The sequence below is a fragment of the Coturnix japonica genome, chromosome 2 (genome assembly GCF_054131305.1).
Source record: "Coturnix japonica strain WE chromosome 2, WE-NBRP24, whole genome shotgun sequence".
NCBI lineage: Eukaryota > Metazoa > Chordata > Aves > Galliformes > Phasianidae > Coturnix > Coturnix japonica.
The window spans coordinates 40,036,274-40,061,908 of record NC_140664.1 but is presented as its reverse complement, the minus strand read 5'-3'; the positions used below and the strand labels follow the sequence as shown (position 1 = coordinate 40,061,908).

The 25,635-nt window shown below is 35.2% G+C and overlaps 1 long non-coding RNA gene across 1 annotated transcript in view; it reads left to right on the top strand.

The window, feature by feature from the left end:
• Positions 1-888: 888 nt before the first annotated feature.
• The window catches only part of LOC146761784 (uncharacterized), a 38,348-nt gene continuing 13,601 nt past the window's right edge, over positions 889-25,635 (top strand). The window contains exons 1-2 of the long non-coding RNA XR_014943701.1: positions 889-1,048; positions 18,168-18,261. This is a non-coding gene — a long non-coding RNA (uncharacterized LOC146761784). The remainder of the gene's footprint in view (positions 1,049-18,167; positions 18,262-25,635) is intronic.

Here is a 25,635-nt window from a genome sequence, read left to right as displayed (position 1 = left end):
CTTTCAGCCTCAAATAAGGACTGGAAAAGGGTGAATCCTGGCTCCGGACCTTTTGGTCACTCACTGCATTGCATGCACCTGAGCTCCCTTGGGTCAGCCTTACCTTCTCATCAGGTGCTCAATCACTGGTTCAAGCCATGAGTTAGCATTTCTGCTCTGCTTGCTATAGTTTTGTTGGATCAATTTGCTGTTCTTTCTTTTCTCATGTGGTGATTAGAATTTGAATTTCATTGCTAGAAAACAATATTATGCCCTTGACATGGCTGTATCTCTAATCTGAATCCAGTTTATAGTGTGAATTTCTGCCTATGATTGACATAGTAATTAAAGTTTCCTACCAGAAGGTGCTGAAAACAACTCATAGGCCACATAAAAGAGGCTCAATTAGAAAATGAGCACCAAGCTTGTGTTTCTGTATCACAGGTAACTGTTTCCTAACACACAAACAGCGGGACAAATTCTGACACAAAAAGCTAGTCACAGAGAGAAAAAAAATGCAGCCATCAAGCTGTGCTATTTTCACTCAGCTAACAGTAGAGAACATTTTAACCCATTGAGATTCACCTTCTTGCTTAGGTTTCATTCTCGGAGTACAAGCCAGCAGTGGTCTGATAGTGCAGCTGGAATGGTTTGAATCTGATCCCAGCTGAAGGAAAAAAGATGTTGCAAAAACATAGCTCTTCTGGTTCTCAGCAGAAGGGGGAAAGGGGATATTAATTCCCTAACAATTTTCAAAGATGCCACTGTATCTCTTCCTCAGTTCAAATACCATGTGCAATATTAAACTGCAGATTCTACCAATAAATACCCAAAACCTCCAGGGATCATCTTTTACCACTGTTAACACATAACACTGAAAGCAATCATATCCTCACACATAGCAACAGTTTCCAAGTTCTGTGAAAATGCAAACAGAAGTACAACAGTTAATCACAGATTTCAAGACAGGATTACTGAGGACTTTATAAACAAAAATACTGTGCCTAAAACAAATTAAAGATGATACTCTGTTTCAGGACTGAGTCAGGGTGGGAAGAAATAAAAAATGGTAAGTTAGCATGATACTTTATTATTCTTACACTAGTATCCTGGTTTTCTTTGTATCACAGTTTTCTATGCCACTCTACAATGTGTAACATAAGAACAGGTTTTGTTTGTTTGTTTGTTGTTTGTTTGTTTTTTGTTTGTTCTTGTTTGTTGTTTTGTTTTGTTTTGTTTTTAAACCTCTTCCGAAGGCATTCTATGTGAATCTCTGTGGTTTTAAAACTTTATTTCCAGGCCTGCTGATAGTCCATCTTGAGTCTCAGCTCCAGTTGAGACTATTTCTATTTCAGCCTTGCTATTCACTTGGTTCTTTATAATGTAAATGAATAATAATGTTTCTTTATTTGTTTGGTAGGTTTTTTTCTTTACATGTATATATATAGATATATTTTCTATAAAGCCCTGTAGATCCTTCAAATTACTAATGTCCTTGTCTTTTTGTTTCATTGTTACTGTGACCTAACTGTACCTTGCCTATCTCCATCATATTTCTTACAGAAATAAACAGCCCTATTTCTTGGACACACTACTTCCAGGACATGCAGATTTAAAGCTGAGCCTGTTTGTCTTGACAAGGTGATGCTAATTGGAAATGTGCTGTAAATCTGTGAGTCTTCCACATGAAAGAAAAAAGAAACAGTTGAGACAGTCATTATTTTCCTAATCACTTTTCACATATAGACACTGCTTGTTCCAACTGCATGGAATAGTGTGGTGATTTCAGACATCACTGAAAGATAGCTGTATGGTGGATGTTACCTTCTAGAGTCTATCTGCCTGTTATTTTCTTTGGGTTTGTATGGATTGAAGATAGAAGTAAATGACTGTGTATAGTGTTCAAATGTGATAGCTGTCCATTATCTAAAGCAAAGCTGGATCTGCCAATTGCCAGTGCCTGCAAGCCTATCAAAGCCTATTAAATCAATGTTCCACTTTTAGAATACTACACTCAGGTGAACAGTTACTCAGCTTTCATTCTGACGTAGTTCTCCCCTCACTGATCTCCCCTAATTCCTTTTCCACAAGAGTGGGTGATTTCCTAACAGGTGTATCTGCTGCTGAGTTTTCTTTGAGTTGCTTGGGGGCCTCCTGTCTCTGGCTAGGATTTCCTGCAGCTCACAACACTGTGAATGTAGCAGGCTGTAAAATCCAGTTAATAACGCTCTGAAACTCATATTGCCACTCTTAAAAGAGTGGCTGCTGTGGTGTGAGGAAGAACAGTTTGTGTCCTAACTGAGACTATTTCTGGATTTCAGAGTTTCTCAGGGTCTATAAGGGAAGCATGTTTCAGGCTTACTCCACAAATGGCAGTGATTTTCCAAATTCATCCCATAACTTTTCTCTCTCCAAAGCACATAAAGACCCCTTCTTCTGAGGCTATTGCTTCAAAGAGGTAAGAATAGTTTTATGCACTTTAAAATTGAATATGACAGTAACTGAACATTTGATGATAGATCACAAAGAAACTCTTTCTGTAACGAGACCCCAGGATACCCCTTTATCAAATGCCTTATTTATTTGTTTATTTATTGGGAAGGGAAAGATTCTTTGTTTTGCTGACACTCTGAATCTATTATTGATTTTTCTTTATTGCTGATAACACGAATGCTCCTCTCGCTTCATCTGCTTCTTTGTTTCCAAGGGACCCTACAAGTAACATGGGTGATGTGTTCCAGTGGAGATTAGAACATTTGCTTGCTCATTTGTTCTCTTTTTTGGCTTTCAGGTTATTTTTGCAGTTTAAATATTCAGCAGCTTATTTGCTTACTTCAGACAGACACATACACTGAAATTTCTTCCTTGCTCCAATGTCACAGCTCTGAAAGAGGGTGATAATTTCATCGCCATTTCCAGTCTTCTTAGAGAATTATGACAAATAAACTGTGTAACTACCAAGTATCTTTTAGTGGAATAATGTTTTGGTAATTTAAACTCCCATTATTAATAGTTGTTAAAAAAATAAAATAAAAATCACAATATTATTTTCTTTTCTATTTAAATTCACTTAAACTAGCATTTTCTGAGCACACTCCATGTACAACTGAATGTAATAATACCACAGTGGGATCCAAATTTCAAATCATTTAGTTTTGCTGTAATCTCTTTGGTAGGACCATCACTATTTTCTTCAAGAGTATATTTGCACCAGAAGCTGTACAGCTGGATGGTAACTCAAAGCTGCCAAATGTCAATATGTTCATTTTTACTCTTGAAATTTATGGGAATGGTAGGTCAAGATTTACCCCTCCCGAAGAATGAGGAGAATTATTAATGAAGATATACAGACAAGCACTACTGGTGTGACAGGCAAAAACAAGATGCTGGGAGCTCCTTCTGTAAGCTCCTCTTAGCAGCTTGTGGCCTGTTGAAGACTGCTGTTTCTCACAGTGGCTGTTAGGTTACAGAAGTGTGATGGCATATTGGTGCAGCTAGGGCTGTCCTGCAGTCTTCTCTTTCTATCTACCCTGACAAAGTGCTTTCAGTTGTAATAAAGAATTAAGTGCCCTTCTTTTCAGTTACTTTTCTTTCAACTCTGTAAACTACCTAGAAAAATCAAGATAATGTACATCTGCATAATTTCTGTTTTCTCTGTGGTTAACCACCACAGAAAGCATTTGTGTCTCCAGCAACATGAGTTTTTGTAAGAACATTTAAACATTTACACCAGGGCATAAATGCAGAGGTTTCAAAAGAATGAGGCCTGATTTGTGGCAACAAAATGAAGAACAGACTTGCTCATAGGCTGAACATGTGGATGGGTGCTGGACATACAATTTCAGAAGTAAGCTGCTTAGAAAAAAATAGATTGAAATTTATTTTCACAAAACCACGAAATATGGCTAGGGATTAAATTTATGATATCAAACATTGCATTTTCCAAGATAAAAAGGAAAAGGTCAGAATTCAAGAAAATGCTCCTTTCAGCTTAGAAAATCTCTTGTTCTATAAACAGTTTCAGAGGATCATAGAACTATAACAAAATGTAGTGTGTAGGATGGTGACAGTGCTTCAGCACACATTACCAGTCAAATCTAGCATTCTCTGAACCCAGCAGTTGCTCCTTTGCACTGTGACCACAGATCCTCCCAAACCAGGTAGCTACCTCAATCTCTAGGCTAAGTTTAGCCTACAGGAAAGCCAGTGAATAGTAATATTTATAGACATCAGTTGTTGACATACTACACCCTTTATAGGGTGTATATAATAATGTTATTTATTGTCATAGTTGCGTCCAAGTGCTATGTCTTACCCATTTCTTTTTCTTGCATTTAACAAAATGTTTGCATTTACATTTACATATTTTTTTTTGTTTGGTTGGTTTTTGTTGTTGTTGTTGTTTGTTTTTCTTTTTTTCTTTTCCCCTGTAATATTTCTAAGGAAATAAACTTGTTCTCAGTTCATGTAACTTCTGTGTTCTGCACTATTGCTATTACTCTTATAAATGCTACCTGGATGCCTGCTTTTCTGTATGATCTTATCAAGGCTGAATGCACAGTGTTAAATCAAAATCTTTTACAAAAGGAAAAGCTAGGAGATAAAACAACAACAAAATAGTGTGCTCTGTGCGGATCACCTAGGATCCTTGGGATACACAGGAAAGCTGTGTAAAGGGGAAAATGCTGCAGGCTTTGCTTCCACAAGGATATTGGACTTTATTCCTTGCAAACAAATATTGGCTCAAAAGGTATACTAAGGATTTAGAGATGCTGGTTTAACTAGAAAGGAAGGAAATTAGGGCAGCAGATTGGTTGTAAGAAAGTAACAAGTAAGTCACAGCAAGTGGTTTGCATTTTCAGAGATGAAGAAAACTTCATTGGATGACATCTAGTAAAGCTTCTGAGAAAGTATTATGGCATTAAGGTTGTGGAAATAGGTGTTTGCCTGTTTATGCTTTTTTTTCCCTGCAATTGAAAGGAGAAATGACTTAAGGAGTTTTGCTTTGTTTCAGGAGGGATATGAAAAGAAGTTCAGTTCTGACTATGGTGAATATTACAGCCAGGATTTCATTTGCTTAAGTATGTGCCCACACTGAATGCAGTTTCAGAGGCTAATATGCAGTTCTGTAGTTATCACTGTAAGACTTGTAGACATTATACAGAACAAGTGAGAAACTTCTACAGGCAAATGCCATTAGATAGGCATCCTAGCACTTTTTCATTGTTTTCAAAAATGTATTGTCTTTTAAAAATTTACTTTCAGAGAAATAGAAACTGATCATTCCAGTAAGAACTGAGCATAGTAGGTCAGTGCAAACACATCAGCTTTTCTTGGCTTTTGCTTTACATTGATCTGCAAGCATGTTTTCCTCTGTTCAGAATCATTTCTAACACTTGCTGACACATTTCTTGGTAGGTGCATAGATGTTAGAATTCAGTTTGCCCTGAATTTAGAGCCTTTGTTCCCATCAGTATGGCCTGGAGAACATGGAAACTCTCCAAAGGATAAATCTCTAATTCCCATTTCTCCATCTTGTGCAGACACTCTCACTTCACTGTGAGGTTTGCTTCTGTTCGTTCAGCTCATAGTAGTTTCATTCTGTGCAGTTGTTTCTTTTGACTGATGAAAAAGCAAGCAAGAAAACAAACAAAAAGCCAACCAAGCAATGACACAGATTTTTCTTAAATATCTCTGCTTTCTTTGCAGTCTTCAGTTTCATGACTACATGTATCTTATTTCTGTTGCTATTCTGTTGCAGCTTGTATTTTGATTCTGAGTGATTTGACTATTTAAGTAGTCAGAGACAAAAATGCTTATGTCTGCACATCTTTTTTTTATACTTGCCTCCTTTGGTTTAATGAATTTCCAGTTTAACCTGGTATACTCATAATTCATTTGACAGGTTTTCCATTTTCACTGTGCAGAAGCACAGATAAATCTTGGATGTTCAAACTAGCTACCCCTGTGCTGGATGGTCTCTGATCCCTGTAAAAGGCAATGAGGGCATCCAGTACAACATCGCTGCTAAAATGTCTTTGTTGCTTGTGGACCGTTGCACTATTTGTCTGCTTCTGTTACTTGCCAAAAATGATCTTTTTGTCTTCATGCCGATGGTTTTATCATTGCTGTGGTTGCAATTGCCATCATTTTGAAAAAAAGCAGGTCACACAAATCCTACCAACACCGTCAACTTACTCAGTTATACTCCATATTCAGCAAGGCATGTATGATAATATTTGGTTGCTAAACTTTAATGTCTACAAATATTTTAGAGTCCATATGTTGTCCTAAAAGCTACTTCAAAGAGATGGTAAGGATCTGCCAGATCTTTCTGGATATCTTAAAGGATGTTTTACAAGGAAGTCTTACACATCCCTGGTGGCACTAGCTGCCTGTGCATGAGCAAAGAAATTCTACATTGAATACATCATGCAAAATCTTGCATTTATACAAAAACCTGTACTGCTGATCATATGACTTAATTTTACACCAGGAAGTACTTGTAGACTGTTTTATTTAGTCACAGACACACTCATGATTGTGAAGACCAGACCACATGCTTGAATTAATAAATACTGAAAAGGTGAAAAAGGAGGGTGTGCACTGGAAGATGATATTTCTGGGTTTCAGATTATGCAGAGAAAGCAAGAAAGGACTCTAATTCATTTGTTCTAACTTTTACAAGAAAAAAATACAGAGTGAATTTCATGGCTCAATTGCCTTGCCTTCAGTTTGTCCAAGACCAAATGATCATTAATGATCACCAATTAAGCAAAGGACATAGTTTAAGGCAAGGGTTCAAGTATGGTAGCAGCAGTGCCCACTTATATGAGTTCAAGTTGTTATAAAACTATGCTCAAGAGAAATGTGCAGAGGTAAGGATGCTTAGGTTGTTTAGTATAGACATTTTTTCCCCTTGATGCTTTTTCTTTTGCTTCACTGTCTTTTGACAAGGATAGCATTCACTAAATGAGGCAAAATGAGAGTGTTTTCTATTGGACATATAACTAATATGGAATGTGTATAATTTGTATATCTTGTTGATGGTTTATTTGTTGTAATTTCTGAGTTCTTTCAGAAAGTGTGTAATATAACAATTCCTTAATATATGACATGTAATACTTCTTGTATGCTTATTATTTCCATTCATCAAAGTCCACTGAGAAAAAATAAAGCAAGAGTACTTTTACTTTATAATATGCTGTATATGTGTATATGTATATATATACTGTGGAGCACATTTGTTGAATCTTGCTTGCAATAAATTTCAAGCAGTAAACATTAAAAAATTTGCATTGAAACTGAATGTTAGGTACTATAAGCACATATATATTCATGATATAAGAAAATATGTGAGAACCTGTGTCATGGTGATATGGAATTTTATATGATTTATCAATCTCTTGGAACATCAATACATATTAAAAGTTTACTTAAATGACTGTTTCTTCTAAATATTTTAATATAGAATTTTATAGAAGTAATATTCATGCAATATTAATATGCGCTATTATACCAGAAAATAATACATTAAGCAAATCTGGAAGCTCAGTAAAATTTCATTATTTAATTTGATGAAAACTATGTAATTCTATTTTCTTACTTTTTTCATCCGTTGGATTCCACATGAGAATGATAACTAACTCTTGCATTTTTATTTTACTTTATTACATTTTTATTGGTCTAATGGAAATAGGATTTTCAAATTCTAAGACAAGGTGTTGGTAAATTAAATCACAATGAAGAGCTAATAGTTATGCTTCAAACTGCACCACATGTAAACTGTTAGCTACTTCATGGCAGTTATCCCAGAAATCAAAATGATTGATAATGAATTTCAGGTTGATCTACCTATGTTGTTATTAAATTGGTTATTTTTATAATATTTTTTCATTGAAAGTCTTGAAGGCTCTAGTCTGAATTCAGTGTCTATTACTATGCTAGGTGCTGTACAGATGATGCTAAAAGAATGTTGAAAAGGGTACATTCAAAGAATCATGAAATTGCTCAGGTTGGAAACAACCATAAAGATCATCAAGTCCAACTGAAACCTAACCATTCTACTCTAACTCTAACAACTCACTGCTAAATCATGTCCCCGAACACCGCATCCGAATGATCTTTAAGCTAGTTCATTGGGAAGCACAACAGCCAGGTACAAATTGTTGAGCTAAGGGAGTAGACTGAGGAAGACATATGCATATGGCAATGAGTGTATGGGTGAAATAGTAGCCATTAGATCTTAGGAGACTACAGGCTGAAAACTGGATAAAAATAAATTAAAACTTTAAATAATCTAAACTCTTATCTCTAAATCTCCTTCACTGAACAGTAGAACAAAGGTAAGATGGAACAGGAATTTCCAATACACAATGGAAGTGATAAAGTTAGCAAGTTGAAGCAGCTTCCTTCTAAAAAGATATCTTCCACCACACACTACTAACTTTGGACCATTAAACACCTAATTTAAATGTCACAGTAAATCACCACAACAACTTCTTCCTTTTTGAGGAAAGAAAAGGTACAGTATTCACTACAGTGCTCTCTGGCTAGTGCAGTTGGGTGTTCGAGGTTGATGGTTTTTTTTGTTTTTATTGTTTTGTTTTGTTTTGTTTTTAGGCAGTAACCACTTGGCTGTATTAAAGTCTAAGTTTAAGGCCAGATTCCAAATTCCTAGCATAGCAAAGTTTGCTCTGCAACAACTATATGCAGTAGAATAGCGGACTCAAGGGCAGTTACTTTTGCTAGGACAATTTAACAAAAAATCTCTTCACATTCTCAGAAGTGCTGATAAGCACTGTGTAATTCTCTCAGTCCTGTTATCCATTTTCTTAAAAATAATCCATACTTATCTGAGCGTCATGTTGAATATGATGGTCACATTTAAAGTATGTTGCTATCAATTGGCTAACACACAGTGTTATTATTTTTAATGGCTATCCACAAGTAAGTGTGAATATTTTCATGGTTTTTCTTGCTTCATGAGTGTGAATGCCAATTGAATCATTAGGATTTTCCTCAGTTTTCAAGGTGTGAGTAGTACTACTTGAAAAGAAATAGATTACTGGCTTTGCTTTTTTATTAAGCTATTGTATTCATATCTTGCAAAATGTATTAGAATGGAGGTAAAAAGCAGAAAAGAAAGAAAACCCCCTGAAGAAGTGACTTGATATATTTTTTTCAAAGGAGATCACACTTTTTCAAGCCTCTTGAGGCTCAGAAAAAATATCTTGAGAAGTAAAAGGAGAATGAAGAAAAGTCTTTCTAAACTAGCTTCATATTACTGGATAAGAGAGAATAGAAGACATTACCATCACACCACATACCATTTTCCTTTCCGATAATTCAACTTATTTTTACACTTTTAGCTTAACTTTTCAGTCTGCTTGGGAATTGATTTCCTTGTAGGGAAATTTCTGCATAATGAGTTATAAAATGTTGCATTTCTAACCTTTTTCAAAATCCCTTTCTGCTTTTTTGCACACTGTTTTACATCAAGGTATTTCTTGTGTGTGTATATACATATGTATCTAGACAAGAACACAATGTATAGAATGAGAACATCATTTTTTCTAGTTTCTGCAGTGTTTTTCTGAAAATGCATCAGATACAGATCACAAGAAGCTAGAGAGTATGACTGTAAGCTCGTCCTCAGACACAGAATAATCATTCTAACAGTAAATTGTTTTGAATCTGAATGTCACCTGTCTTATTTTCCTGAAACGAGTTCTGTTTCCCGCTGCTTCAAAATACTGCATTTTCAAGCAGCTAGGTTTAGAGTCATGTAAGCAGTGAAATTTTTATTCCCACTCTCGTTTTGCAGCTTTGAATGTGATGTCAGTTGTACTCAATGATACTTTATTAGCATGACAAGATATACAGAAGTGTTGCCAAAGTGTGAAAGAGACAGACTGCTCAGGTATCTCTTACAGGCAGATAACATCTTCCCCACATAGAATTTCATACAAATGTCTGAGACTTATCTTCTGTGTCTGTCTATCATAACTATCCATTTCTGTTCCTGTCATAGGCTGTAGAAAATGGAAAGCAAATCTAAGTGCATCACATTTGCTGTGCAGCCTGTAAAGGGGCTAGCTCAAAAAGACAGCACATCCAGCCCTAAAACACAGGCAAAATTGCATATCAGCAGTTCAGTTTCTCAATCTAAACACAATGGATTGATCAAAACCATTGATAAAAAGAGCCATTCATAGCTCTAAATGGGAGTTTGGAAACAAGGTCAATATTACCCTTTAATTTTTGCTAGTAATTATACCAACCTACTTCAGTATGTTTATACCCTTAAATGTATATACATATCGACTATCCAGAGGTTCATGGAAGGACATGGAAAAAAAAAAAAAATTGACAGTATTTTTTAAGGGGGTGGATATTCCTCCTCACTAAGGAAACTTCAATTTTAGCAGATACAATTTGTTATGGAGACTATTTGGACTGATGCAGGTCAGTCCAGAGTTACAATAGGCACAAGCACAAAATTGCTCTGAAAACAGGTATCTACTATTTGAAACTTAAGTCATAAAATGTATTTAACATATTTAAAGTGTAATCTATTCTAATAAATTAAAAAAAGTAATATGGTATGTTTTACTATTTCTTCTGCAAGTTTGTTGTCAATGAAATTTCAAACCCTTAATAAAAATTAAAAAATATATTTAAAACAAACAAACAAACAAACAAAACACCCACAATTTTTTTTTTCAGCCTTTCACTACAAGATTTCTCAGTTTTTCTTTTTTGAAAGGAAAAAAAAGTTCTGTTTGCATCTGTATTTTTTGGATCTGATGTTCTCTTTCTGTATCACACTTAGATGGTTCGTTCTGACCTTGACAGCTCTGTAGCACATTACTAAAATATTACAGCAATAATTCTGTACAGTTATGCTTAATATTATGGCAACATCCTGCAGTTTTGCACTATGATTATGGGAGGAATTCATGTTTATTTACTTTAATGACTAGATAATGAGTCCAAGCTACACAGATCAAAGGGAACTGCTCAGACAGAGGCTGTTATGAGCTAAAACTAATAAAATTCTCCACTTTGAGAAGACCGATCTATTAAATTTAAAGCAATAAGAATGTGTAGAAGTGTTGGGAAGAGAAAATAAAATTAAATTAAAAAAGATGAATGCTACCTTTATTTAAAATAACATGGGTCAAATACTGCAGCTTTGGCTGACAAAATTTTGGGAGCCCTTTGGACTTTGTATGGAATTGTTTCCCTTCCTTGTTAAGGCAGACAGAATCTCACAGAGATTCGCACTAGTTTTATGGAGCTGGAACATCATTTGGAGACTTAGACAGCCCCAAATCATCTCTCTGCATACAAGCAGTGGTTAGTCTTCACTCATAAACGGAATAGCTACATAGTGTTCTAGACATACTGAAAACTTCAGAGACCAATTATTCTATAACTCTTCTATTAAAAAAGAGACGGATATATTAAATGCCATTTCAAGGATCTTTCAAGGCAAATGTGTCCTTTTGAACAGCATGAAAAGAAAGATGGAGATAGATAGAATATTTCTTGCTAAAAGGTTATTTTTCCTCCGACTTACTAACAGGCATATGTAACACTATTGACCTAGAGTCATCCAGTGCAGCATGGAAGCACAAGTGAATGTTCTGCTATTTGTCATTTAATTATCATTCAATCATGGCTGAATCTGGAATGGGAAATTTATGTAACATTTTCTCATCTCTTTGTCTAAGAATTTCCACTGAACAGAGGAAAGGGAAAAAACCTGCTCTTAGGGCACACCAGACTGCTGGGGATTGCACAGGAATTTTCTGTTTGCGATCAATATGATACAGACTTCATACTGCTAGTAACTTCAGTGTAATAATCAGCTCCACAAGTGACTACAAATAAGATATGAATTGTGGGTTCCTACAACAATCCACACCACACATATGCCTAGCAGTGTAATGAATGCTTAAACTCATCATTTTAGTGCATTCCAAAGCTATCTGGTAGAGTAGAAACAGGGAGTGGAGTAACTTGACTCCTGGAAGAGAAGCAGAAGTGAGGTGCATATTAGGGCCTTCACTATCATTCTTTTTCTTCATGCCATTTCATTTAAGGAAAACTCTGAGACTGAGTTCACAAAGGTACAAGTTTCCTAATCTTTTTCTTTTTTTCTCCATATTATATTATTCGGGATACTAATAGTAAATAAATGGCAAGATAATATACATTTTCCCCAGCATAATTAAATTAATGCAAATTAAGAAGTAATTTATGCCTTGTGGAACATTTCAAGCACTTTAAAATAACAAATATCACAAAATCATAAAATATACTCATCAGTGAACAGTAAGCAAGAATTCTTCTTCTGCATTATTGTTGACAATCTGTTCTTAACATTTTCACTGCTTTCTTGTCATGTAAGCTTCTTCTCTACATTCCCATTCTAAATTCAACTTCATTTACAGTGCCCACTAAGATTTAGGTAAATTGATTACCATTGTATCAAATTGTAAAATACAATTTAATGAAAATGTCAAAAAAGTTCAAGCCACTGATTTTTTACATGATATATTTGGAAATCAAAATTATAATTTAGTCCGAATTCTCAGGATGAAAATAGTAGGAAGAAAAGGAAATGCCATAAAATCTATTCTGCATAGTAAAGACTGTTGTTGAAAATGGAAACTGTGAAAACTTTATTTTTGGCCCTCTCTCAAGATAGCAATCTCACAGTCATTTCTGTGAAATGAAATTAAATAAAGGGGCTCCTTAGCTTTTATTTGCAGCACTGATCTGCAACCATCTCTTTTTCTGAGCAGTTTTAGTGTAGGCACATTTATTATTTAAGGAAAATCCACAAGGAACATTTTTATAGTACCAGAATAGAAATAATACCATAACAATAAAGATCAAAGATTGATGCAATTGTGAGTACAAGTAATAGCTGCCATGTGTGGCTCTTATCTCCTCAAGGGAATTCTTTAGAATGGCTTTCATTTTATAAAATGTGTTTGTTTCAGTGCTATAGTGCATGAGAAGGAAACTCTATTCTGGTGTTTCTTTTCCTTTTATTTATTTATTTTTCCTTCCTCTTCTTTTTTTTTCTTCCCCAAGGGGGAAAAAAAAAAACATTTAAAATTGGAATTAGTGGTTTCATGAACTCTGATACAGCTCTGAACTTCAAAGAAATAACCACACAGAAGCCATTGGTGGAATCATGTAGTTTAACGGTATTTTTCATGTCTAACCCAGTTTTAAACCAGAAGATACCAGTATCACAGGTACAGTATTTGGAGGCTAATCCTTTGTTATGTACAGAGAATACACCAGTGTCATGCATTACTTGCTGGCCAGTGCTGTTCAGCAACCTTACCACTTTCCTGAAGAAATCAAGTGAGAGCAGAAGCTAAAGGAAGTAACAGTGATAGAATATCTTACCCAAAGGCCATTGTGACAAAAAGATTGTCACCAAGATGGGAATGATTTTATTCTGCTTATGATGTATTTATGTATCCATCTGCAATATTCTACATTGTTTAATATGAATCTATCTCTCTGTATTACTATAGTACATATTTTTACATGTGGTGAAAGCACAAAACCTGAAGGAATGCTGCAACACTGTCCAGTTTTCCTGAGCATGTGTTGACCTAAGTTTGGTGGAGACAATTTTCTAATCATTTCGTATTGATGAGGACAATATTTATATTTCAGTTTTCACAGAGGTATTGTGGAGAAAAAAGATGGCTGAATTTTTTATAAGAATTCCAAAACCAGAAGGAATGGTTTTGTCCAGATGATAGAAGATTAAAAACAAATTGTAATATTCTGGAAATCATCTTTTTGGATTCTGGGATGATAATAGAAAAATAGCTTATTCAGAATGAAGGCAAAATTCAAAACAGAAGTAAATTTTGATATTGCTGTGGCAAGTTCTGAAATTTAGCTGCTAAGAATTACCACTTAAATATAGTATCACCACATGGATATAAACAGATTTCTCCAAGCTGGCAAGTAACGCTACACATTTTTATAACCATACTGAATTTAGTACAAGGCTTCCAAGAAACTTTGATAAATACTTCACATTTGCACTTCTCAGTATTTTTATTATTTCGGCTCACATTTCTATGAGATAAAGGAGGTGATAGTGCATGACATTGCTCTAACTCTGATTTATACTGCCAATAGGTCCTGTATGGTCTTGTATTTTTTGTTTGCTTTCTTCACTTTATCTGAAAACAAAACAAAACAAAGCAAAACAACAACAACAAAAAAATCATAGCCTCTCTTGGAAAGCCACTAGCTTTACATTTCTCATTTAAAATATACTTCTTCTAAGTAATCATTTTCCCCTGCTTAAGTCTTTCTCTTTAATACTGAATTACATCTTCCCTTTGACAAGAATAGAGCTAATACCTTAACCGTCATCTGTTATGACTGAATTGGCCAAAGCAGTAAACAGCACATTAATTAAAATGTTCAGATGTTGCAATGATGAAGAGGCTAAAGAGATAAACTGAAAAGGATCAGGGGCAGGAAGTTCAACCTTAAAAAGATGACATCACACATAAAGTAAAAAAAAAACAACAAAAAAAAACAAAAGTCAGAAGGAATTGATAACAAAATTTACAGAAATCTGGGTATCCTGATTCAATATAATGTGGTGGAGAAAATTTTAAAAAAGTCTCATGCAATCTACTCACTTTATATGAAAGGTGGGAATGTGAAGGCTTTACAACAAGAAAAATTCCATCCAGCTCTAAGAAGAACTTGGGATATGAGTAATAATATGATTAAGGCAATGAAAAGACCGCTTATGAGGAAATATCAAAAAAGCTAAATAACATAATAAAAAAAAAATTTGAAAATGTGCATACATTAAGCTAAAAGGAACAACCTTACTGTCCACCAGAGATAACTGAAAAACCGGCATATAATAAAGCTTAGCATCATCAAAAGAAATACTGGAATTTATTTATTTAAAGATCCAAGAAAATTGTCTTGTCAGAAGAATTCTACTAGGACAATGAATTACGGGTAGAAAGAAATATCAGAAAATAATAAAACAACAAAAAACAATGCAAATTAACAGCAAAACAGGAGAGAATACCAGACACCCAATGGAAATAAGAGTATGTCAACTACAATGTAAATTAGTACATCATGAGCGTAAAGAGAACACAGGTACATCAGCTTCAGAGCAACACAGACAAGCAGTAAGAAACAACAGAAATAAATAAATACATAAAATTTAATCATGGAAGCCAGTGGAAATAGACAAACAAATGCGGTCTTGCTTAGTAGCTAGTTAGCAGCATCTGTAGAATCACATCTCCTTTTTGCTTTTACGGTTATGTGAACCTATTTACCACCAGGAAAGACCCTCAGATCTCTCCAAAATAATGCCTCCTATTTATTTCCATATAGACTACAACAGATTTAAAGTGTATAGTAACACTAATCAATAAATTCTCTGTTGCAAAACACTGCTTTTCAACATGATCATCTCCACTAGCTGTGCATTTTCACCAGCAGTGAACAAGATCCCACATGCTGCACTCATAAATGTCCACATGGCTGTCCGGAATGTGGCTCATCTTTCATGTCTCTTGTTACCTCTGCTGAATGCACCACCAACTATCTCACTGTCCTAATATCCAATGCATTGGTTGCATGGCCACAAAAATAAATGGAGTACAAGGTTCAACCTCTACTGCCATAACACCAACATCTGCTTCTGACATCATAGGCCAACATAATAAAATAGGACGCATTGCTTTCAGAGCAGCCCTTGTATTGATGAGACAGTTTGTTTCCACTTTTTAGTATTTTGATGATGTTGTCAGAGTTGAAAACAATTCAAAACAAACTGGAAGTATACATTTTCCAAAAATCCTTTAAAATAACTTTAAATTTTCAGTTAAAATTTCCATATTTTCTCAAGTATATTCAGAGCAAATTATATTCTTGGCAACATTTGACATGCCATCAACGAGTAAGGCAGTTTTATGGTGTCAGATACATCTCTCCATTGTTTTCAATAGAGACATGTCCACTTACATCCTAAAATGCAGTATTTCTGTATACCTTAAGTTCCTTCTCTACCATTGTAACAAATGGAAAATCACTGGTTTTTGCAGTTATTGTTCCAAACCTTTCCTTCTAAATTTTCATTCAATAGATTTTATTTTAGAAAAAATAATGACAAAAATACAACAAAAGTGGCTGAACTTGTAAAATTTCCATGCCTGAAGTTGTGTGAAGAAAAATAAATAAATAAAAATTCTGTCAGTATAATACTGAGGGTACTGGAAGTAATGTGATTAAAAAAAAAAAAAAAATCACTGTTCCACCCCAACTGAGGGACACTAGAGATAGTACATGTTTTCTTAGAAATTTTTTAGAATAATAATGGAAATAATTAGCACAGGGTTCACTTCACTGAAATATCATTAGCAACATCTTTATGCAAAATAAAGTACATGAGCAAAACTCAGGTCAGGGTCTGGCTTCTGAGATAAAGTTGGCATGGACAAAAGTTGAAGTTATTTGTACTAACCTCTCAGGACTCTGAAAACTGGGATTAATTATGAAGAATTTCATTACACAAAACAGAACACCTGAGTGTTAAATTGTGTATGAAATTCAATTTTAATAAATAATAATAATAAAAAAACCTTCTATGGAGAAAAATAATACAGATGTGACATATACAGTGACACGATGCAAAACAGTTGCCAACATGTGGTTAGGAAATTCAGGGTTTATAATAAAGAGCTCAACGAAAACATCAGCTGAATAAGTCGCTGCAGTCAGAGAAGAATTCTGAATATGAAGAATCCCTACAAAAGTGACACAAAAACTAGGAAACATACATTCACAACATGGATACATATTAAGTGTTTAGGGAAGTCTGACCTCTCTAATTCAAGAAGGATACAGAGCAAAAAGAGTGCTTAGAGAACAAGTTTAAAATAAAACTAAATAAAAAATGTCACTATTTCATCCAGCACTCCAGCTCTGAAATTCAGTGCTAGAGGCTATTGTGAATAACAAGAGCTTACAGAAGTCTAGAAAGCAATTAGAGACATTTGTAGTACAAACATCAACAGCAGGCAGTGAAGGTTATCTATTACTAATGGAAGAGTATATCAAGAAATCTCTGATGCTGTGGCTGCTTTCACAGTTATAACATTATATTAGTCGAACCTTTGCTGTGCACTAGTCAGAAGTTCTGTATCCCATCCTAATGAAGGACATGTTATCCCACAAGCCTGTCAGCCTGCCTCATAGCACTGGGCAATATAGAGACTCGTCAGCATTTTCATGACAGGCAGATATTTTGCAGTCTACCTTTGAAAACTCACTTGCAAAAATACGGTAAGAGCTGCAGTGTACAAAAATCTCTATGTCATAATGGCATGGCTGGATTTCCAAAATGGAAGGAAAGTCAGCTATTGGAGCAAACTCTCCAGGGCATCACACCTGCTGGAGATCAAGAAGCATTTGGACAAAGCTCTCAAACATGGGGTTTGAATTTGGGCTGGTTGTGTTCAGCCATCGTGTCTTGATGATCCTTGTGGGTCCCTTTCAGTTTGGGATATTCTATGATTTTGTGTACCAGAACGAATCCCACAGTCAAGTTTTTGTTTTGTTTTGCTTTTCTTTTTTTTTTCTTTTTTTTTTTTTTTCCCCCCACATCACATGGAGATATTTAAATACACAAGCTCTTCTCTTTTCCAAACTAAAGCACAAGCTGTGCTCTAGGACCTGCAGCTGCTCACATGTGACCAGTTCTTTAGACCAAGACAGCCTGTCTCAAGTTACAGATCTTGGGTCCTCAGTGCCACTGTTTCAATCTAAGAACGTGCTATCCTTTTGCAGATATAGAGCAGTGATGGATATTGGATTGTGGGAATACAAGAAGCTGTTCAGAGCAGCAGCTGTGGAGCAAGATAAACAGCATTGGACAGCCTGGAGCCTACAAGTGTTCTGTCATCTTCTCATATTTTGCAAAAATAAAAATCATTCTACTGACTGTAATGGTATTTATTCCATAGATGCTCTTATCAAGCAAAACATGGAATATTCCATGTCTTGAGTAATGGTGAGGAGAAGAGAGAGATCATATTTTTAATATATTTGGAAACATTTTTACTTATTCTGTGATCATCTTTCCTTTGTTACAGAATTGCACAGAATCACAGGTGCTGGAAAGGACCTTAAAGAGATCACTGAGTACAACCTGCTGATAGAGCAGGTACCCTACAATGGATCACACAGGTAGGTGTCCAGATGTGTATTGAATATCTCCATAGAAGAAGATTCCACAATCTCTATTGATAACTTGTTCCAGTGCTCCATCACCTTTACCATAAAGGTCTTCTGCATATTAATATGGAACTTCCTGTGTTCAGGATATAAGTCATTCCTCCTAATCCTATTGCTACACACCACCAAGAACAGCTTGTCCTCATCGGTTTTTGTCCCAGCTCCCATTAGATATTTATAAACATTTATCAGATCCCCTCTCACTCTTCCCCAGGTTGAACAGACCCAGGTTACTCAGTCTTTCTTCATTTGGGAGATGCACCAGGCCTTTTATCATCTTCATGGCTCTTCCCCAGACTCCTTCTAGGATATCCCTGTCTTTTTTGAACTGGGGAGCTGAGAACTGGACTCTGTTTTAGTAGTACCAAAATGTGAAAGGTAGTTTCTGGTATAATCTTAGAACCTGGCTATGAGTGATTTTGAATTCCTACAGCCAGTCTTTGTAAATCAAATGATAAAGGTGTTTACTGTTAGGTACAAAATAACATCAAAAGGCCCAAACTAAATAGACATTGCAGTTTCTTGGACATACTGAATCTCAAAGAAGTAAATGGAACTTTCTTCTCAGCAAAACAATCATATTAAAGTGAAAATATTCTTACTTGCAGATTGGTTCATTGTGTGCTTCAGATGTACAATTAATTAAAAAAAAAAAAAAAAAAAAAAAAAAAAAAAAAAAAAAAGACTGTTCAACTTCTTCCTTCCTATAACAATAGCTTCTGATCTTTGTTTAATTGAATCAACTTGTCTGAGCTTTGAATGCGCTGTCAAAGAAAATCACAGCCACAGGGATTCAAAATACCATTAGAGTGTTATCAACAGTAGCAAATAATATGAACTTAGAAGAACAATGAAATGAAAACTGACCTTTTCTCTGGAGCTATCATATACATTAACAATGCAAACTGGCAAAGTGACTGGAAAAGATAACTATTGGATGTCACTGATAAAAAAACACAAAGTTCTGGATATTAAACTTACTAATGGTGGGAAAGACATTAGAGTCACCATGTGGAATGCAGAGGAGTATATAACATATTCAGGTATTTGCATCTCTTTTTTTTTAGCTGAAGATTTTATTCATAAAAAATAAGTCTGTGAAGATGAACCTATTCACTGATAAACTTTATATTTACATTCACTTTGTCAAAGAGTCATTGGATTTTACTTAGTATTTCTCTTCGACTAACATAAGATCAAGGAAGATACTTCAATTCTAAATGTAGTTACATTAAATTCAAAGGTTGTCCTGATACAAATTGTGTTTCCAAATATCAGATCATTTGGACTGGAAGACTTCAGCAGCACAGGGAATTAGTACATCACAATCTTCGAGCAAGTGTATAGACACAGTTTCAAACCTGTTTCACACCCAAAATGAAAATAAGCAAAATGCTGTGATCGCATCTCTCCCACCACAAAATTCATTAAAATATTTATGCTCTCCACTCATCATTTATTGCATATAGAATTCCATACTTCTAACAGCAAAATACAGTTTGACTGTGAGCTACAGATTCACTCATCCTCATTCAAGCAAATTACTGTAGCTACTAAAGTTATTACTATTGCTCCACCGTCTGCTTTATGCAGTTGCTGGAGGTTGAACCCTCAAAGCAAAGCTGGCAAAAAAGAGTCTGTAAGCATGTTTCGTGTTTCACTCTGGAACACCGGTAGAAGCTACCACTGTAGGCAGCTTAAGTGATTAAGACTGATTGGAGTGCTTCAAGAACACTTTTCTCCTCCTCTCCTGCATGGTCATATGTTACTATCTTAAATCACAGAAGGAAGATTTATCACAGTGTGTCTGTCTGCAGAGTTGATTACATTTTCTCAGAGACAGTATTTTTCTGTTAGAGAACATCACACAACAAAAATCGAAACAGTCTGCAGATGTTAGTTTTAGCAAAGATATGGAAAGCTAATAATTTATCAGTCAAACCTTCTTTCTCTTCTTCCAGCTCACCTGAATTGGTTGTTTTGGCTTTTTTTTGTTTGTTTGTTTGTTTGTTTTTAAGGAACAGCCTTCTAATATTAACAGTGAAACCTTTATGTCAAGTGCACTGCTGTTAGAGACCGCCTGCCCCAGTTGTGTGAGTTTGACTCTTCTTTCTGTATATGACTACTGGTAGCCTACCTTTGCGTACTTTGCCTGGTATTGTCCAGAGCCTGTCAGAAACAATTTTATTTCTTCATAAGCAGAACAATTCTATATAAAATAAAATGTAAGGCTCTCGGAATGGCTGTGTAATCTGATTCCAATAGGCAAGTTATCATAGAATTACTTGAGATGGAAGGGACCTCAAGAATCCTGAAGTTCCAACTCCAGAAGTTATCCTGAGTTCTGATCAACTACAACTGCTAAATAAAGACAGGTAGTGTTATTTACAATGCAGAAATTCTTCTCAAAACATGTAGGTTCTGAAAGGCAGATTTGTAGCTCCCAGTTAACTTAAGCCTAAGAAGTGACCTCTGACAAACCTCAGTGCTTCAGTTTCCCACTTCCATCCGGTTACATATGAAATACTGTTTTCAGCACTAATGGCCCCAACTTACCTTTTCTGAAGGCATTCCAAGATTTAATAAATTGTGTTTTAACACACTTTGAGGATAAGTACTAAGTGGTGAAATTTATAGCAGCCCCAACATTGCAGAGAAATATGTAATCAAGCTATTAAATAAAACTGCAGTTTTCATTCTCAAAGCAAATCATTAAAATGATCATACAGAATATTTTTTCAAGTACTAATTTTTAAAATGGCAAATGTTTTCAGTTCTTTCTGTTTAATTAGGCATATTTATACTTTTATCCATTTTGGGGAAAATTGCTAGGCGATATCATAGAACAAATATATTTAGTTTAGAAACTCTGATACACTGAGGTTTAGTTAATAGCTCTGTTTTTATCTCCCAAATGACAGCTAGAAAGGTAATTATAACATGCAAATTAGTTTCCATTGGGATGCAAATTAAAAATCATATACTGAAGTACAACATCTAGTACTGCAACCTGTGCTTAGTATTTCTACAGGTAGAGTGAATTCCAACAGCGACTTTACTCCCTGATTTATGTAGTTTAGGTCAAATTCTCTGAAGCATAATTTCTGTGCTTCACTTTTCACTCCTATGTATTTTTCTTTTTCAGATTCAATTTTTCAAAAATTTCTCAATTCACTTGTTTTAACTGTTTTCATTATAATATCTCTTAGTGTTTGGACTGTTCTTTAAGTCTTTGTCTTTGATGAAACAGTTGTCGCAGTCTTTAAAGTCTCTCTAATTAATGTAAAAATACCAAATCAAAACACAAGTCAGTCAGATTAAAACATTTGCAGTACATTTTAATTATAGTCTGTGTAGAGCATTTTCTTTTAACTATTTTCAGTCCTTCTTTTATGAAAGATTAGGCAACAAGGACACAAGGCACTACCAGGGAGAGAAAAGGACACCTGACCCAATAAGCTATTCTATTCCCTTTGAGTTTATCTCACGCCAATTTTCTTGCTTAGTAACTGTATCCTTTGATTCCCTTCCTGCTCAGACACCCTGAGTTCTCTTAAATTCATTGGAGCTATTTCCTTTGATGGCTTTACGTGGTAGCTGCATTAGGCGAACTTCTCTGCTTGAACTCTGTGTGCCATATCTCCGCATTTTAATTGTAGTTTCTAATGTCTGAATCTTTCATATGGTGATTATTTTATCTTTTGCAGTTTACCCTTTCATAATTTTGGACATCAGTTAGGTCTTCCCAAGCACTTCCCATCTTAACTGTTAAAATTTAATTTTATTAAAGTAGTTGAAAATATTTTTCAGTTAAATTGCTTATAACCTAAAATTCAAAATTATATGGTAGAAAAGATCAACTATCAGTGTCTACTGAATTGATACTCATTCAACTTGTCTTCTGGAAACAAATTCCTTGACTTTCTACGCTCAAAGTATCCTGTACCTACCTAAATATTCTATTGTTGTTTAACCTGAAGTACTTATCAGTCTGCTATTTTTAGACTATTCTGATGTTTTAGGTTCTATCTGCCCATAAAATTAAGCAGCTAGATTGAAACTGCTATTGATTACATCATCTGTGCTACTGCAAAGGAAAAATCAGATTAAAACAGAAACAACAATAGCAAAGAAAAAAAAAACAGCTGAAGACACTTCATAAAAGTTCTTACAAGCTAAAAGTAGATTTCAAGTCAAGTGTGTTTTGTTAGCCAACAGAATCTGTAGTCTGCACATTCCGTCTTTACTGTACCTATACAATACAAATGCAGCTTGTGCTTGAGCCTGAAAGGTTGTCCATATCACAGTGTAAGTGTATTCTGCAGTATACCCTATGGTCTTCAAGCTGCCAGGAACCACTTAGAAGTGCATTCCATATCTGTGCTTGTTTACTAAGTGAAGGTCTCATCCCAGTGGGGTTTCGTTATGGAGCTGGAAAGAGCGCTAAGGGATTCTGTACTTGGAATGTGAACAGAAACAAAGAGTAGTCTAGGAAATTACAGTGACACAGCTTGGAGCTTAATAAGTGGTCAGACAATAGAAAGAGTTGTTAGCAAAACAAATTCCTGCTCATTTTACCAAAACTGTCACTGTCTGTAAAGTATCTAGAGAGAACAAAACAGTCAAAACCTAAGTATGTTTACCAGGTAGTGGGAAGGTTGCCATTCTGATCTTATTAGCCAGGACTGCAACTATGCTTTATGAAAGGTACTTCTCAAATAAAATGTTTACATTATGAGGCTAAAAGGGGAAAAATTGCTCCAACTTGTCTCATACTAACTGAATATTACAGTCAGTAGGCTATTAAATAAAGACCAAACATGTTTTCAAAGGCAGGAATGATTCCACATCTGCTCATTAAAGGAAAAGCCAATGCTACTATATGCCTTCAGTTAAGGATTTCTCACTAAGGGTGCCATGTGGATCTCATAATGACAGGGAACTCTCCAGGTCTGGACTGTTCAGATCTTCCTAACAATCTACTTGTGCCTATGTGTAGGCATCTGAGATATGCAAGCTTACTATACAGTATAGTCATCCTAGGTTTTTCTACATATTCACTGAAGGAAATAGACAACTCCTGAGGATGATTCAAATTTTCAAACACAAAATTGAACAGCCACCAGACTGCAGAAGACTTTAGTAAAGTATTGTAAATATTTACAACAAAGCTTCAGAACCTATGAATTCTTGCACATGCATTATTTGTGGAACCAACCATGTAATGCAAACATGATCTTCCTTGTAACTCCTTCCCTACTTTTAATTTCATGGGAAAGAAAATATGAAAGTCAAAAGCTGTAACTCCCTCGTTGGTATGCTGAACCCTTCCCATACAGTGAGTTAGGTCAGGAATATTATGTTGAAGTATATGCATTTGTGGTGGGTTGGCCCTGGCCACTTAAGCCACACAACCACTTGCTCACTCCCTCCAGCAGCAGCAAGAAGGAAAAAATAGAAAACCAAGAGCAAGAAAAATGGTGGATCAAAATAACAATGAGTACTGGAAGTCAAACAAACAAACAGCAACAACAAAATTTAAAAGCCTGTAGGGGTGGGGGGTGGGAGGAGAAAGCAAGACAACCAATAAACAACAACAACAATAATAAAACAAAAAAACAACTCCTCTTTCTCAGTATCAAGTGGATTCTAAATTAAGCTTATGTACTGGAGCTGCTCATTGAACTTTTGGATTCTGTACATAATTAAGGTGTAAAGAATGAGTGCTGCAATCCTTAACTGTTGTATTTTAAGAAGTTAGATTTGCTCTTCAGAGGCTATGCTGTGAGCCTGGCATGACATTTGCATACAGTATCAAATGAAAAATCATACCCTAACAAAAAAATAAGCAGAACCTGAATATTTAGTCTGAAATTTTCACTTTGGTTTAACTTCTATTGTTTTGTTTTGTTATTTTTCCTATAGTCATGATTTTAATATGCCTCTGTTTTGCTGTTTTGGATATTTATTTATTTATTTTCATTGTTACTTAAAACTATTACTTTGTAATCTTTGCATTATTGTTCTGCTACACTGACCTTTATTGTAATTTCTGCCGTTTGGGTGGATGGTAACTAGAAAAATATGCAGTTTTCCCACAGTCTCTTAACCACAGGGTTAGTGATTATTCCTAATCTTCATTTTTAATTTTTTGACTGGTTCTTACAATCTGCTTTCTGGAAACCAAGCGTTATTTTAGTCAGCATTTCTATCACAGAATCACAGAATCTATGGACCATTTAGTATTCCTTAGATATTGGAGTTTTTCTTATTAATTCAAAGTATTTAGTGGCTAGCCAAGGAATTTATAGCTCCTGACATAAAATAAAAACAAAAATAAAAAGAATCAAAATTTGAATATCTTTACTGCAACAAACGTGCTTGCTTTTGTTTTGTTTTGTTTTTTCATCCACATCTATTGGTTTGCTAAAAGTAGTTTGTGATTCTTTTCTGAAATTGAATCAATGACATAGATAAAGATTGATGTAATCTATTTGGCTATCATAAAAGCATATAATTACCCATTGGTGCTTTCCCTAAACCATACATTTAACTGGTAAGGGAAAAGCTTAATCTTCTTAAAAAACAGTTTAATCGCTTGATAATCTCTGTAGTTTTGGGAGCAAAGGAAGGCACAAGCAGAGCTGATTCCTCTATTTTGGGCAGAATTGTGTTCACTCCAGTGTCTTGGGGAATATGAGAAGTTCAAGGAATTTAATGCTTTTTCCCATTCCTCCTACTTCTCCATATTAATGAAGAATATTGTTTCTCTGTGACCATGACTGATAGGAGAGCTCTGACTCTCTCAGTAAGGAAACTTCTCCTTTTAACCTTACTTCTGAAAAACCCTAATTGCTCTCCAGTTAAAATGGGCAGAAAGCACTGAGCAAGCTATAGTACAAGAAGCACTTGTTGTGAAAGAACTGACAGAAGCACCACCAAGACATCTGTATGCTACAACACTTAATCCAACTACTTTAGCACTCACTACAGACCCTGATTTTAAAAATAAATAATAAAATACACATCAAGGGCTCAGGAGAAGCTGGATGCTTGTGCTGATGAGAGCCTTAAGCACACAGATGGAATCTCAATGTCCCAGCCTTCCTATAGCCAGCTCAGTTTTGGCACATCTGTATAACCTTTGTTCAGATCTTTGTGAAAAGAATAAAGCAATAAAATTGTGACAAAAAGCTCATATGGGATTTGTTCTTTATTCTTTGGCCTGGACCCTACATTTAAGCTCTGCTCCCTAGTTTGCTACATCTAGCAGCTAATTGTGACCTCCACTTCAAGGCTTAGCTTCATCTCTCAACAAGCTCTGCT